Below are 17,176 nucleotides of genomic sequence, written 5' to 3'. Positions count from 1 at the left end.
TATCGTGGTACGCGATGGCATGGCAGCCAGAAATCTTAGCTTCGGCGCGCAGTATAAAAAAATTCGTCCAGGACGCCCACGTGTCGGTTTCTGTGAGCCGACGGCCGTAACTATGTCGATCAGTAGCGGCGGCGGCCGTAGGTACCTAACCTGAACCTACTCGAATCGGCTATTTCGTAACGCGCGCGCGTCTCTCGTCGAAACCGAAACGGATAAAAAAAAAATCAGTAGGTACCGAACACCAATACGATACGACATAATACAACGACTACATGCGGACGCCTCGCTCTAGAATATAGATGGCGGGAGGGGGCAACAGAGATTTTCTGGAGTGTCCGCGCCCTTTCCCACCTGTGGGGACACGCACACGCACTCGAGTTGCATTCTCCATCGACACGGACGGCCGTTCATGAAATAATATAATTAGGCGACCCGAGCGCGGTGACGACGACAACGATACGTCATCACCGTCACACCGAAATACCGCCGAGAATCGTCACGAAAAAACCTCATCGCGGCGGCGGCGGCGGCCGGTGAACGAGCAGCGATCGAGTGCGTGCGTGACAGTGCGTGCAGACGCGTGTGCTTCGCGTCTAATAATATTAAATCTGTTTTACTTTTCTTCTTCGCGGGCGCCGGTAGTGTATAAACGATTGCTGTGTAGTCGCCGCCACCGGCACCGCCGCCGCCGCCGCCACAACAACAACAACAACAATAATAATAATAATAATAATATTGTAATTGTACTTTTGACGTCGCGGCGTATAAAAAGTGCGGTCCGTCGGTCGCACGCGTTCACTCCGCATTAACGACCGTGCACGGCGGTCGCGAACAACCGACCACGCACACACCGGATCCTCCGCGCACGAATAACGCACTCTCGCCGCCCGCGCGCGCAGCTATAATACACCGAGCGTAGTAACCCAGGACCGCGGTCGCGTGCATCATCATCGCTTCCCTGACCGTGGTCGTGTACGATTATACCGCCTCTTGCGCGCGAACCGCAAACACCGTCCGCGTCGATTATTGTTGGTGGACAATTTTAAACCGACCGTGTTCGCGAACGGACGACGGCGAGTCTCTCCGCGACGTGATCACCTCACAGCGAACAACTGTCCGCGATCGCCTCGTGACCCAAAGCAATACTTGTTATGATGGGCAGCGCCGACGTCTGGTGGTCGCACGTGCCGGTCGTCGGCCGCGCGGTCCGATTCGCCGTGCTTTTGATCGTCCTCCGGCTAGCCGATTTCATGACGGCGGTGAAGTGCGCGGCAGCCGCAGACGACGATCGACACCAGCAACACCTGCAGCAGCAGCAACACGTCCACCTCACGGAACTGGGTCGAAACATAATCAAAGGACTGAAACTGGAAAAGTTACCCGACATGACCAAGGTATTTTAATATTATCTGTATATTATTATAATGTGACGGTTTATATTGTAAGGGTGTAAATTTAGCGAGGCGGCATAGCAACATAAGTAAATACAATCTAATATGTTATATTATTAATATTTCATAATACTGTCTAATATCTTTGATTTTCGTAACTATAATTAATTACGATACGATATATGCCTCATATAAGGTCATAAGGAAAGGAGATCGGGTATAAAAAAAATACGTTTAAAAGTATTAATAACAAAGTGGACGGAGACAATAAATGTATAGTGCTACACGAGCAACACAATCAAACATAAATACTGCGCCGGGTATACTAAATCACATCGTAATAATATATTGTTATAATACAGTACGTATATGTGAGTACCTATTACGTAGACGCATATCACGGGCCGCTTTTATAGGGTAAGGGGAAACAGAGTTTAGTCTCGGGATATCATATAATGTGATACGAAATAAATGAAAAAATAAAATGATTGCATATGTGTTGAAAAATGTTTAGAATCAATTTATCACGGCTGGTTTTGTTATTATCGTGTATTATTTATAACCCTAATTTCATAATGGGGATGTTTACTATTTTTATACATAGTTAAACGCGGTTCTATGTGCCTAAATTATCTGTGCATCATGATCCCTTATCGTCGCCTATTATATTTGGTATAACTATGAATATACCTGAGAATGGACTCATTTTTAGAATACATTCGTTTTATATCCATATTCAAATCCATGTAAAATGGAAAAACGTTAGATTTTGAAGTATACATATAACTATAATAATATGTATAGATTTACTAACTTGTGGTTGATTACCCATATTTAATAGTGGTAGTGGAGCTCTAGGATGCTAAAATTTTTATATTTTTATCTCATAAAATTTATTTTTGTGAGTAGCATTCTTTTTTTATTTTAGATAATAAACTCTTATAATACATCAGAAAATTAAATATTATAAATTTACTGATATTTTACTAAATACAGGGCTTGGGTCTTTAATCATGAATTTTTTTTACCTACGTGAACTGTGAGATAAGGAATGATTGTCCTGTGGAATCTATATTTTAAAATATGATAGAAGTTTAATCTTATAGTCATCTCTACTTTTAGTAATTTCCATAAGTATTAATTAAATTTTACTAAATATTTATTAGTTTTTAATTAATACACTTATTTATTGTTTCCAATTGTGCTTAAACAGATCTAAATATTACAATAAATTATAATGAAGAAAAATGTACGCCTTCATAATAATATTTGACTTGACATAATTTATAATTAAATAATATATAAAAATTGATAAAATTAATTTATTAATCCATAGAAAAATTATTGTTAAGTAGATAATAACTAGTCGTAAACTTCTCAACTCATTAATAAGTGTATATCCAGCCTTACACGCTGGTTAAGTTATACGTTTATAATATATGATTTGAAATCCAAAACGTATCAGCTTACATCCGTATTTTGTTTATTGGTATAGGTGTAGGTTAAATCATATACTATAAAGGCATTATGTATGTATATACATGTGTGCGCGTGTGTGTTTGTATTAATGTTATTACTATAAACGCACGCGCTTCTCTTTAATGATTTCAGTTTCAAAACGGCGGCGTTGTTTGGTCATAAATTTTACGCACCCAAATATACTAATAAACTAATATAGGATTAGAAATTTTAAATCACCTTTCGTATAGACGATGTCGCATATTATACTGTATGATAATCGTTTGGTAGGTAGATGCCAGATAGGTATAGTATTAAATTAGTACAATATTATATTATTATAGTCAGTGGTCGATGTATAGTCGATGTTAATCAGTAATCACGTATTTCTTGTTTGACTGTAGTATAATATATTACATTTTAAATACGCATCCACGTTTGACACACGTGAGTGTAGGGGACACCTTATATACATATAATCCTCCTATTCTATAAAATAAGTATACTCACAAACGTTTCCTCACTAACGCCTTGGCTCTCGGCATATTAATATATTATGAAGTGCCTATTTTATATATACAGTTTATAAGGCAAACAGTAATGAAATAATGATTGCACACGGTGACCAAACGACTGAAAAGTACATACTATATAGGTAGATAAATATGTTTAAAATGAATAATAATAATAATAATAATAAACTGTTTCGCAATAAATGGTAATATGTGGGTATACCTACATTGTATAATTTTTGACATTTTAAGACACCAAGTACACATAGGCATATATCCTAATTGCAGGTTCCCGGTAAAGACTTACGAAAAAAACAAAATACAATTTAATAATATAATTTAATATTAATACAACATATTATGATTAAAAAACCGTGATAAAATCAGTGTGATACAATCAATATGGACAGATATTAAATCAATCAAATCAATTAATAAAAAACTTGAAGAATTCTTTGACTATATACTAAACAATTATACAGAAAAAACAGGACATTCCCACCAGCTAATTACTGTGAATCATTTTACAGTGAATTCAAAAATCGCTTCCTTTGTGTACATCCAAACATTTTTCAATTCATTGATATATTAAAAGAAGTTAAAATTAAAGCATATATAAAATTGCGAAGTACAGATGAACTACAGAACTTTAAGTCTATAAGTAAGGAAATATTTATAAAAACAGAAATGGACAAATTTAAAAAAATGAAATAATAAATTAGAATTTGTAAATATTTTTTGTTATATAAACATTAACCTCAACAACACATAATATCTATAAAAATGAACAAATACCTATAAAATAAAAACATGGTTATTATTTATTTTACATATTATTTAATCAAGAAAAAAAGATATTTATGTCAAAAGCCAAATTAGATATAACGTTCGTACGCCGGGGAAAATTACGACTTGATTTGTTATGACTTATGTTGTTATATAAAGTAAAAAATAAAATAAAATTTAGTATAAATTCCGTAGGTGCATAAAATTAAAAGATCAAATAAATGTTGTTTTAATGGGTTGTAGAAATTTAGATAAGTTTCAAATTTTGATTTAAAAAACCTAAAATCATAATAATTAATATTTAGGTATATAAATACTTACGTATAAATTATTAAACATACTTTTACTTTATAATTTCTATCTTAATATACCTACTGATTTTGTAGTGTCTTTATTATAATTTTTGAAGTGTGAATAAATTAATTCGGTTAAACAACTCATTGGCCATACGTCGTACACTGTCACGACACACAACACTAACAAAAAACTGTTATATCAACAGTCAATTGTATTATTAGGGATTTTGGGTACAATATTCTACTTTATTTTTGTAAAAAACTATTCACAAATTAACAAGCATATAAATATAATATGTGTATGTATTTATTATGGTATTAGTCCATGTAAATCTATACAGGGGTGTAATCATTATTTTATTAGTCGTCATTCATCAATGTCGACATCCAAAACTAGAATGAAATTATCATGACGATGGCAATGACTTATAAGTTATGACTAATGAAAGGGCGAGTAACTGTATATATTTTTATTTTGATAACTCTCATAATATTTTATTGTTTTCTGGAACTGGAATTTTAATAGATTACAAAAATAGAAAATTATAAATTCATGTATATATTTACAACATCAACCAAATTCAATGAATCAATTATTTTAACTTATTATAAATAAAATTGGAACCTTAAAATGTTCTAACAACAAATAAACCTATTCCAATTGAAGTCCATAAAAAAAATCAAAATGGATTCTGATTCCAATATTTTCATAAAATTTTGTTTCAATAACCAGTATTTTATAATTTCGATTCCAAGCCCTGATACACACATATTTATACCGCATTAACGCATTGAAATTCTACAAAAATGAATATCAATTTTTTTTTAATTTTGATTGGAGTGATGATTTTATTGATTATACAATGATGTGTGTTTTATAATTTGTATTTGTTATTATCACAATTTGAAGCAAAAAAAAAATTTGATTTTCAACTTTGGAAAAACTAAAAAAAAATGACTAGTATAATTATGCATAAAATACTAATTTTTGACCTGTTCTATTTTATGATTCTATATTTCAAAAGCAAATAACTACTAACACTTAAAATACTCACCAATTATTTATGTTAAAGCATATTCTATGTTTGGTGCAATTTTAAATTAGATTTTTATCTATAATATGTTATATTAAACAATTTAAATTAAATTTTGATAACTGTGTATGAAATTAAAATTTAATTTACTTGTCTAAAACTCAACGTGTACTGTAGTTATAAAAATCCATGATATTTTTAATTTTTGTACCTAAGACTTGATAATATTATACAAGATTCTTCAAAAGTAGTTCTTATAGCAATTTCAAAATATCAATAGTAATAATAATAATAATATTATATTATACATAATAATATGCACTTTTTTTTATTATTATTGACATTGATTAAAGTTAACTAAGAAATAATTTTATAATTATTATATAATACTTGTAATTTATTTTTGGCAATAAAATATCCTTGTAAGTTGTAAACCATTTCCGCTTAAAATCGTTTTTCGTTTTTAATGATTTATCATTTAATTCAAATTTAACACGTCCGTTATACAACATTTACTATGTAAAGATTGTAAAGTATTGCGACTTCTTGTTTTTTTTTTCTACAACTCATAAGCGTATACTTTAACAAAAATATGCCCCTATAAATATATATTGATTAGAGTTTCTGTAATGGTAATTATGTATCTTTATTAAACATTGTATTATCTTTTCTATTTTAAAGGAAACAAAAATGTACTGTACCTTTGATATGTCAAAAGTATTTCTGTACCTAGATAGGTTTGTTATTCACACTTAAGTAGTATACTAAAATAAATCATACTTTTTTTATAAATATATTTTCAAGTTCGTATGAGTAATAATTTATTAATTTCCCGGATTATGACTTTGTTGTTAACGCTGTAATAAATACTTAAAAAAAAAAAAATTATTAAATTATTTTCGTTTTCAAATATATATATATATATATATATAATTAATTTTCTAAAATACTATTAAAGTTTTATTATATTTATCTTTGACTGGTGTTATTGAAAAATTACATGTTTGTGACTTAGTATTTTTGTATGTATTAAAAAAAAAAGTTTTTTAATAAATCCTTTGTCCAAATTTAAAAATATCACAACTGAGAAATCACATTTTTTAATGAATTCTTAGTTTTTTTTTTTTTAATAAATACCTATCTAATATATGAGTTAAATTTACATTATTTAAGCTCCCAAAACATAAGGTGTATCGTGCACATATTTATTTTGTTTTGTTTTTTTTTTAAGTATGCTGTCTAGGATTCTTTATAAATTATATATAACAATGTATGTAGTTACAGGTGAAGTTTACCGGTTTTTGATATTATTAATAGGTGTATAACTACATTCATTGATTCGTATTATAGATATAAGAGTATATGACTATTAAAGTGATAATAAGAAAAAAAACAATCATAACATCAATAGTTTCTGTGACATAAAAATAAATATTTTATTTTATACTCATCTAAATTTAAGAATGCGGGTTACGTAAACTAAATGAGTTATGGGATTTTAATTGTTGAAAATACATAAAGAGTTTATTCCGCTTCTTAACAAATACCATTAATGTGTTTCGTGCACAATACATAATAATAGTATATGATCGATACATTAGTTTCGTCTTTGAAATCCTATTTCTTTTTCAAATTATAAAATAACATAATAATGTATATTATTATGCTATATACCTACTCAATTTGTGTCTGCATGCGTCCATTAAGAAGGAATTTGTGTATACAAATATAATCAAAATATTTAGGCTTGTATACAAGTTCCTCGTTATCTATTAAACAATATATAGGTATCATATAATACAAATACTACGCGTTGTACCTTGTAACTTGCATCGAAAAAATCAATTAAGAAGGTAATAAATGACGTATTCTGAATATGTAAATATAAAAAAAAACCTACAAAAAAAAAACTATTATACATAATTTTTTATGCTTAGGTACAGCTCTTTTTTTTTAAGTTGAATCGTTTTCGACGTATAAACATGTAGTAGTTATGTGACATGTGTTAATATTATAATATTATGTATGTGACAATTTAAAAATCTCAGCATCTCAATACAGTCAATATATTATTACACTGTATTTAATACTTATTAATGTATTTATAGTTGAATAAGTTACAAATGAATTTTACATTTTTAAATATAATCAAAAGACAAAAAAAAAAAACTTTAGATTTTACAATTTTAATTTTAATTTCTCCATTATGTCAACGATATTATTAATTGTTATTATTATCCATTAGTAAATTGTTCGAAAAAGAAACAATTTTTTCCCTCATTTAGTATTAAACGATAAAATATACTTACATAATCATGTCGTAATTCTATTAAAAAATTAAAAAACTAGTCTCAATTGATGTATAAATTAAATATTTTTTTTTTATTTTTATTGAATATACCAAATGAATAATAATATAAATACGAACATATTTATTCATAAGATACCTGAGAAATTATATAAAAGGAAATTGTCGTATTACTTTTTTATGAATTAACTCATTGATTTAAAAATAAGTATAATTTTAAAATTCGAATAGATTTATGCATATACAATACTACGGTTCAAAATGAAAAAAAAATCATATTATTTTTATTATATAAAATTAATCAACTATGAAAGATAAACTATTACGAATCCTGATTTGTATTTCTCTTATACGTCGTGTAATATGGACGAATTATAAAGTATTTGTGCTATATTACGAGTGCGTCTTTCGATTTATTATTATTATGTATACACGAAACTATTTATTGCAATGATGGTTATTTATATGGCAGGACAACTGTAAAACAGATAATAAAGCATATAAAACAATGTTATTATGAAATTAAAAAAAAAAGCGTATACATATTAAACGGAGTATAATTTTATTATGTTTCGTAACGACTATAATTAGTGCAACACGTCATGGCACGGCATGCCTAAATCGTTAAAATAGATTAATTCAGTTATTTCATTCATAATCGCAATTCGTTTGTTATATCATCATTATGGTATTTAAACAAAGTGTCTACCTAATGGAACCAAAATTGTTTCAGACGAATATACCTACTATAAAATAAAGTATACGCTCTCCATACCCATATATTTATCAGCTATCCTCTACGTGTAGAACATAATAAATCGTTTAATGATTTAATCAATGAATAATAATTTATTAGAATTCGATAAGGTCGATTTTCAATAGAATAATGTCTTAGAAACCATACTTCATGAAAGAGCCTCTGTAAACAACAATTTGTAATTTTTTTTTTTTACAAAATATCGTCATGCCAACATCGATATAATTACGAGTTGATGATGATTTCAAATTTAGTTAATATTCGTGGAGCTGTTGTTATTTTACTACAGAATTACTTTAAGTTATTATTAATTTAACTTAATTGTATACAATATTATACCATAACTTAATGATAAACAATACCATTTCTTTTGTATAGTCGAATACCAAATAATAATTTAATAGATAAATTTTCTTTTTAAATAAAACAAAAAAATTATCTTTCCAGAAATTTTTAGTATGCAGTCTCAACAGTTATAGTCAGGTTTATTTTTTAATTTTGATTTATAGTTTTTTTTTAAGTAAAAAAATTTGGTTCCATTGCCTATTGCTAAAAAATTTACAAACTCATATGTAGTATAAACTACTATTTAGAATTATTATTTACGAGTATTAGTTAATATTGTCTACGAGGATAATATCAATTTATTCATATACTTATACCTATAATGTAAAAAATAAAATATTTATAATTCAATATGTTTTATAATGTTGTTGCGTAAAATAATTATTAATTTTTTTCAAAAATGTATTTAATTGGGCTGTCACTTTTTTGATTTTCATTAAATTAAAAATAACTATTTTAACTTAAATAATCAGAAAATTAATTTTATTAACTATTTCAATAAGAAGACTTCTAATCTTCTTTTGAATTCCTAAGCCTATTTTTTCATTGGTAATTTAAAACGCGCTTGAAAATTAAAATATTGTAATAAAACCATTATACAAACATAAATAATTTTCTCATCACATTACGAAATACATAACTCAAATATTTGTATAATTTACATACTTAAGACAGAGAAAACACACGCTGGTACCTATACTATAGCGATCTCTTACGTTACTTCATATATTAATTAAACGCATTCATAATATATTTAATCTTATTGTTAAAACTTATAAAAAGAAAAGTAATTTGACGATATGGAATGTTGTGTATTTGTGTTGTATTTATTATGTTGTTGTTTTATTTACATATAATACTTTATTTATACCGATAAAAATCACCGAAAAGCATCGGTACGGCTAATAATATTATATTGATGTCGAGTTACGTGTGTCGCGTATAATAATTCTGTAATGATGTGAAAGATAGAGAACAGTCACACGTCAGCGACAGGAGCAAAGAAAAAAGCCGCTCGAACAAGCGTCTAAAATATATAATACATAATAATATATGTAAATAGAAAGAGAAAAATAATTCGTTTTTTTTTTTTTACTTCAACGCAGGTGGACATCAGCAACGAAGAATTCCATTGCAAGTATTTGGAATATTTCCGGCGATTGTATGTGGATGAATCAGAATTTTACGATCCCGACGACAAGGATGATGTAACAATGGCAGAGAGTTATGATAATGACGACGACCACGACGTATCCGCGATACTAGTACGGGGCCAAGTGAAGCACTTCGGCGGCGATAATAGAAACGACGAATCTCCGAAACTGCTGACAGGTAATACGTCATAAATAATAATAGTGTATATGCTATTCGTTTATCGTATAAAAACTATTGCCTATCTCTGTCTACGTTTGACCGTAATGAGTAACGATTCGCAATGTTAGGTACTGGGCTAATCCATGAATATTTATTAATCGTATTATTAAAGTTTAACAGTTTAAAAATAATATAATTAAATGACATCAAACTGGACGATTGGAAAATTTTTTCAATCAACTTGGTTAAGTTTAATTAGAGTTACATTAAAAAAAAAATTAATTAACTACGTACCTACTATCAAGTTAAGTTTTTTGCAAGTGATTTATAAAAGTAATAAATTGGGTGTTGGCATACCTAAATAAATAAAAGTTAACTTAAAAACATGGTTTTGATTTAAAATTAATTATTTATTTTGTAACTATTTAGTTCATTTGAATATGACTAAAGAATTCGACACAATTTTGTAATTTAACTTTATTTACAATAGCTTATTATTGCACAATTAATAGTCTTTTAAATTTGTTTCTGATTGATCTTGTAGTTTACCAACTTTAAGCTATCATTGTTATATATCTGAATATAGCTTATAACGTTGTTACTCGATTTAACAATTTATTTATTTTTTTAATACGAGTAGGCTCTGCATGAATGTAGATTTACTTTCGAGTTTCAACGTAAAAGTTCTTTATTTCTTCGTAAACTTAATTTAAAGTTGAAACCTTAAATCAAGATTTCAAAATTATACGTATTAATATATTTAAAAAAAAAAAATTATAAGGAAGATAAAATCGGAAATATTTACTTAACATTTGACCTACATTTGTTAAGCCGAGTAAAAAATCGGTCAACGTGAGTAAATGTTAGGACCATGTGTATAATAACTAATAAACATATGCCAAGTATAAATAAAAAAACATCGATAATTTATGTGCGTGATAATGTTTTGTGATTATATACATTTTGAATTTGCCTTAAATGTATAAACTTTGTAAAATTAAAAAAAAAAAAAACTTTAAATTTTAAATTTAATTGTCTTTTGACTTGTATTTATTAAGGTTAATTTGATGATAAGGTATTTATTACTTTTAATTGTCTTTTAATTTTTAAATAATATACAATAGTTTGTGATACTAAAAATCAATCAACTAAATTATAATTATAAATTGTACTTGCTGCTTTTAAGTTTAAGTTTGTTATGTCTAGATTCAAAACTATGTACGTAAAATTAATATTTAAATTTGCTTTAAATTTTTTTGGTTTGGCCTAATAGGTACTCTTCTTATACTTATAATGTATCTCTTAAATATATATAATAGAGATCTATGTACTAAAACTAACCGATAATCTATGATTTTTTAAACTCGACATCCACTATTATCTGTAATCTATTAAGTATAGATATTATTATAAATAAGTAGGATTTGGAAATATTTTTGGTATGGGTTATCATCACAATAACGACTATAGGCTATAAATTTTATTGACAAGTCGTATAAATAATTATTCTTTAAAGTGTAATACACTGTATTAAACCACAAGTAGGTACATAATACATCAATAATTAAATCGATTGCGAGCAAATATTATTATATAAGTAGTTGATTTTTTTGTGTAAACACTATTTCTGCACATGATACAAAACAGTGTTTTGCGAGCGGATCGTTCACAGTGTGTAATAAGTTATTACTAATAACTAATAAATATTGATAATAATATTTATAAACAAAACTGAAATTTTATAATTTATTTTCATTTCATTTCGGTGGTAAATTGACATCATGTTCACTTAAAATATATTTTAAAAACTCGATTTCCCCAATTGTATAGAGAGTTGTGATTTGTGATCATTAACTCAACATCATCGCTAATATTAACGGAATGTTTCTCATATTGATTTTAATATAAGTAGATACTTTGCCGTAGGGTCTATGGTCATGTAGATACGCTTAGTAATAGTACAATTTTCTTTTAATAAATGAAACTAATTGAAATTTTAAATTGTATCGTCTTTGTATATAAAAAAATTAAATTACAGTTCTGATTTATTATAAAAATAATACACTGATATATTATATATGTTACATTTACTTTTCTAAGATTGTTGATTAATGACTATTATGAGCAATCGGATAAGAGTTTTTTAAAGTGGGTGTATATAATAAAATACAATTTTAGGTCAAGTATGATTTACTTGTGCATTCCTAAATAACCTATAATAATTAGTAACAAGTGGGCATATATTAGTAGAGAGAGACAAAAAGAGCAACTGCTCAGGAGAATAAGAGTGATAAAAAGATAAGTAAATAATTTAAATGTCCCACAAACTTTTGTTAAAATAATTTAAAATATAGAATAAAATATGCATAAACGATCTTTACTTGCGTGTTTTAATTGCAACGAAACATATCAATCATGTGCATTATGTGTACGACTATATAGATGTTAAAGGGGCAGTTGTGGGGTGAATCGTTAACAAAACGGACGACTAATAAGCTATGCTTTTTAACTTTAAAAAAGAAAGAATAACCATTGGTTATTATTGATGTATCTAATATTAATATATATGTATTTCTAAAACACGACTATGTTTCTAGCCTTCCAATCACAAAAATATAATTTTTAGCTAATATTACGGTTAATTGCTCTATAGTCTTTTCATATTATTTTATTATTTATTGAGATAATTCTTCGATTTCGAAAAATCACCAAAATATTTACCAAAGAAGATTAACAACATTTTATGTTTGCTTCTCTCGCAGGATGACCCTCACGTGCTGGTTTGTAATATATATATAAAGAGTTTGTGTGAAAAGTAGTGTAATTATTACTTGCCTTATTAATTGAAAAAATTACTTTTTAATATTTCCAGATGATTTATTGATTTATTAAACTTTTGACTATACGATGTGGAGCAATGACACGCATCACGAAGTACACATTTTTACATTATTAACCAAAACACATTGTATGTTTGTATTTCAGACGATGACGGTGATGTGCTTCAACGAACTACGACCATCACGTTTCCGATCACCGATACAGTGGTGCGCGGAAGTGGCAGCCACCGCGTGACGGTAATCAAATCGGTGGTGCGAATCTACGCAGACGCCCCTCGCGTACGGCTCCGCGTGTACGGCCGCGTACTGCGGCAGGCCGGCGCGGCCGCGCTACAGGAAAACCCGTCGCTCGTCGCCGACCTCGCGTGGCCGATCGGCGGCGGTGGACGGTGGATGGACGTGGACGTGACGCGCCTGTTGCGGCCGCGTAAACGTCACCGCGGCGGTACCGCCACCGCCGCGTCTCTGGAACTGTCACTGCGGTATTCGGCGACGGCAGCCGAATCTATCCGTTTCGGAGACGAGACGGACAACGACGACGGCCGACATCCCGTTTTACACGCCTTTATGGACGACGGAGCGGTGTAGGGACTGGCGGCGCGCTCGCGCCCGCGGCCGTTCGATGCCTCGGCGAAACGAAACGGAAAACGCGAGGTGGCGGTGGTCGCGGCCGTGGTCGCGGCCGGGGTAAAAAACGTCGTCGGCCGACCGCGTCCGGTCGCGTCCGTCGGACCGACTGTAAGGTTGAAACGTCGTCGGGCAACGACAACGGGACAGAGCACGGCGGCGGAAACAAATGTTGCCGGGAAGAGATGCGTGTCGTGTTCGCCGACATTCCGGGTTTCGATTTCATCGTTGAGCCCAAGTGGTTCGACGCGGGCCTTTGCCGGGGACGGTGCCCGGCCAAGTACAATCCGGCCACCCGGCACGCGTTCATCCAGAGCCTGTTGTGGAAACAGCACAACTATCGAGGGGGGGTTGCCGGTGACGATGGGGAGAGTCGGACCCGGAGAAAGGTCCGTCACGGCGGCGCGGTGACAGCCACGAAAAAGGCTGCTCTGCCCCCGCCCAAACCGTGTTGCGCGCCCCACAAACTGGACCGGTTGGAGATCATTCATGTTGACGAGGAGGATCCGAGCTCGCTGAAGGTGACTACGTGGAAAGAAATGGCGGTCGTGGAATGTGCGTGTTCGTGATCCTTCGATGTCCTCCGGGTTCAGTTTGACACGAGTACAGGATGTACTCGCACCACGTCCTATGCCAGCCCTTTTGCCGACTTCAGTATTATTACGTAAATTGTTGTTAGAGTCGAGCATGCGTAAACATATATTATTATTATCGTTTATGCGCTTAATTAAAAAAGTGTGTCATTTGATATTTAAATATTGAAATATCAATATACGAATTTCAAAATGATTTTTTATCGTGTCATTTTAAAGATAATAATATTTTGAATAATGATACGTATATGGCAAAAAAAGGAATTATTTGGTGCTTTCTATAAAGTACATTTGTTTGTTATATATTAAATACAGTTTTTCGGTATCAAGCAAATGTTGAAAAATATCGTAATAAGTAATTAGGAAAGATTTGTTGATCTCGGCGCCGCGGTCGCATAGTGTTTAAGAAATTTAACAAATATTATAATAAATTATTACGTAGGTATGCGATATATGCGCGTTCGATGACGAATCGTCAAGATATACGGGCCAAAAATAAATTATACTATTATTATTTATTGTACGTATAATATGCTCAAAATGATCTAACGAATTTTTTATCGTTTACGAGTTTACTCTGATATATTATATTGTATAGTTTATTACACATTTGTTATATTTTATATTAAACAACTATTTAGCTATTAATTCCAATGTTTAGACTTAAGATGAGTGTTCATAATATATATTTAAAAGTTTTGATGGTTTTGTATATATAATGTAAGAGCCCAACTTGTGTTCATATATTATGGAATAATATTATAAACTCAAATGAATACTTTAAATTATTATTATTATTATAACTATTTATAAAAACGAATCGCGGTCAAGTTCAATGTCACTTAATCGGAAATAATAACGCAGTCATATGCACTCTGTAGCCCGTTCGTTTACTTATGAATTATTGTTAGTCGTTTTATCTTTACATCTACAATTTTAAAACGTTAACGCTCTCTGTAATTTCAAGCGCTATCGCTAATATTCACTACTAAAAATTTTATTTTTTTTTAGCCCTTGTATAGGTGTAGATTACTTAGTATTAACTATATTTCATTTTTATTTATTTATTTATTTATTTATTATTTTATATATTGTGGTATATTCAGTCTTGTAAAGAATACTTTTATATTGTATTCAGTATATATATTCGAATAGTTTTAGAATATGTATTTTATTCTCCTAATTTTTGTCAGTTTTGATCTATGGTTGGAAATTTACATATTTTACTCCATTTTTAATTAAACAATTATTTTTGTCACTAATTTGAAAGTTTTAAGTATTTAAAATGTTATTCAAATAAAAAAAGTATTTAAATACTTTACAAGACTGGGTATATTTTAATACTGTAATAGAAAAAGCGCTTTTAACGTGCATATTATCTAGCGTAAAGTATTATAAAATGATAGAGTTTTAAATTTCAATAATATAACTTATGACAAAAGGTATACGACATTTAAATATAGTATGATGTATTTTTAATACACACGGACGTGGGTAAGAAGTTAGGTTAGGTTAATGTCAAATAATGTTCTTGAGCACGAGTTTAATATTAGCCTTAGCTCATTATTTTTAATAATTTTTGTACAAAACCAAGATCAGACGTAACGGCATATTATATTAGGTATATTATAGTTTATCATGATTAATGCGCTATGTCCTCAAGGTGAATCCCATCCTATTTTAACCATATTATAATATTTTAATTTATATTCTATATGTATCACAAAGATATTATAGAAAGCATTTTTTGTTTTTTTCTGTAGTATATTAGCTTAACTATAACTCTATAAGTAATGCGTTTTTTGCAGTTTATTGTTGTTTTTTTTTTTTATATATATATTTCTCATACATTTTTTTCTATTTTATAATCCTACTCAGTACTCAACGACTAAATTAGATCGCATTATAATATTAACGCAATCAGAAAGTGCCAACACTTGAAACAATTGTCAGCTATAAGCCTATAAGTGTATAATACTTTTTTCATTTTTATTTACTATTATCTTGTTGAATGTTTGAAAAAATAAATCTTAAACAATTTTCCCAAACAATGACATTTTGATACATAGGTACATTCAATTTAATATTAGAATACGTATATATGCGTAAAACGTGAAATAGTTTTGTTACCGGTTTTATGTTAATTATTATTCATTTGTTTTACTATTAACCGAGATAAATTGTCCAACTGTATGTTATTGATTTATATAGACAAACGATAGGTAACGCTATAAGGAATAAGTGATTAAAATACTATTACATTTTAAGCAATACCTATATTTTGACTGTGATATTTTTTACCTATTATTAATGTTATTAGTAGTTAAAAGTATGTATACTTAAATCGTTAAATGTAGTTTGATTTCAATTTTTCTGTTTTTTATTTATTTATTTATTTTTTTAAAATAAATTTGTAATTATTGTCATAATAAAACTCGACTACCATAATTATTGTGTTAACTGCGGTCGTGTGACATCTGTATAATGCGTTTAATAATATTATAATGATTGTGAAAAAAATAAATGTCTTTGCGTTACGTTTGTTTTTATTTATTATTTTTATTATTATTATTATTTCTCTAGTGCCCTAGAAAATATCAAGGAAATAAAAACAAAATTAAAATGTAGACGAGCTCTGGAATATGTGTGTAATAATATTTACAAATGACGGAACTCATTCAGAAAATATGCGGTGCTTACGGATGACGAACGCTAATTATAACTTGTATTGCAGTTATTTTCAGTACAGTTTATAACTATTATATAATGATAATACTTTTATATGTATATTATGTACTCCGCCTCGTTGTTTATATTTGATTTTACAAGGAAATACTTAATAATTATATTGTATAATAATATGTAAATTTAGATCAACTAGTCAACACTGGTAGAGGTGGGCGACGATTAAACTC

At 29.6% G+C, this 17,176-nt stretch overlaps 1 pseudogene; it reads left to right on the top strand.

Annotated features, from left to right (window-relative positions):
- Window positions 1-269: 269 nt before the first annotated feature.
- On the top strand, window positions 270-14,400 carry LOC112600028 (annotated as a pseudogene).
- The last annotated feature ends 2,776 nt before the right edge of the window (window positions 14,401-17,176 follow it).

Source organism: Melanaphis sacchari, unplaced genomic scaffold, assembly GCF_002803265.2.
Source record: "Melanaphis sacchari strain LSU unplaced genomic scaffold, SCAv2.0 Contig59_pilon_pilon, whole genome shotgun sequence".
Lineage (NCBI taxonomy): Eukaryota > Metazoa > Arthropoda > Insecta > Hemiptera > Aphididae > Melanaphis > Melanaphis sacchari.
This window is presented reverse-complemented; position numbering and strand designations above follow the sequence as displayed.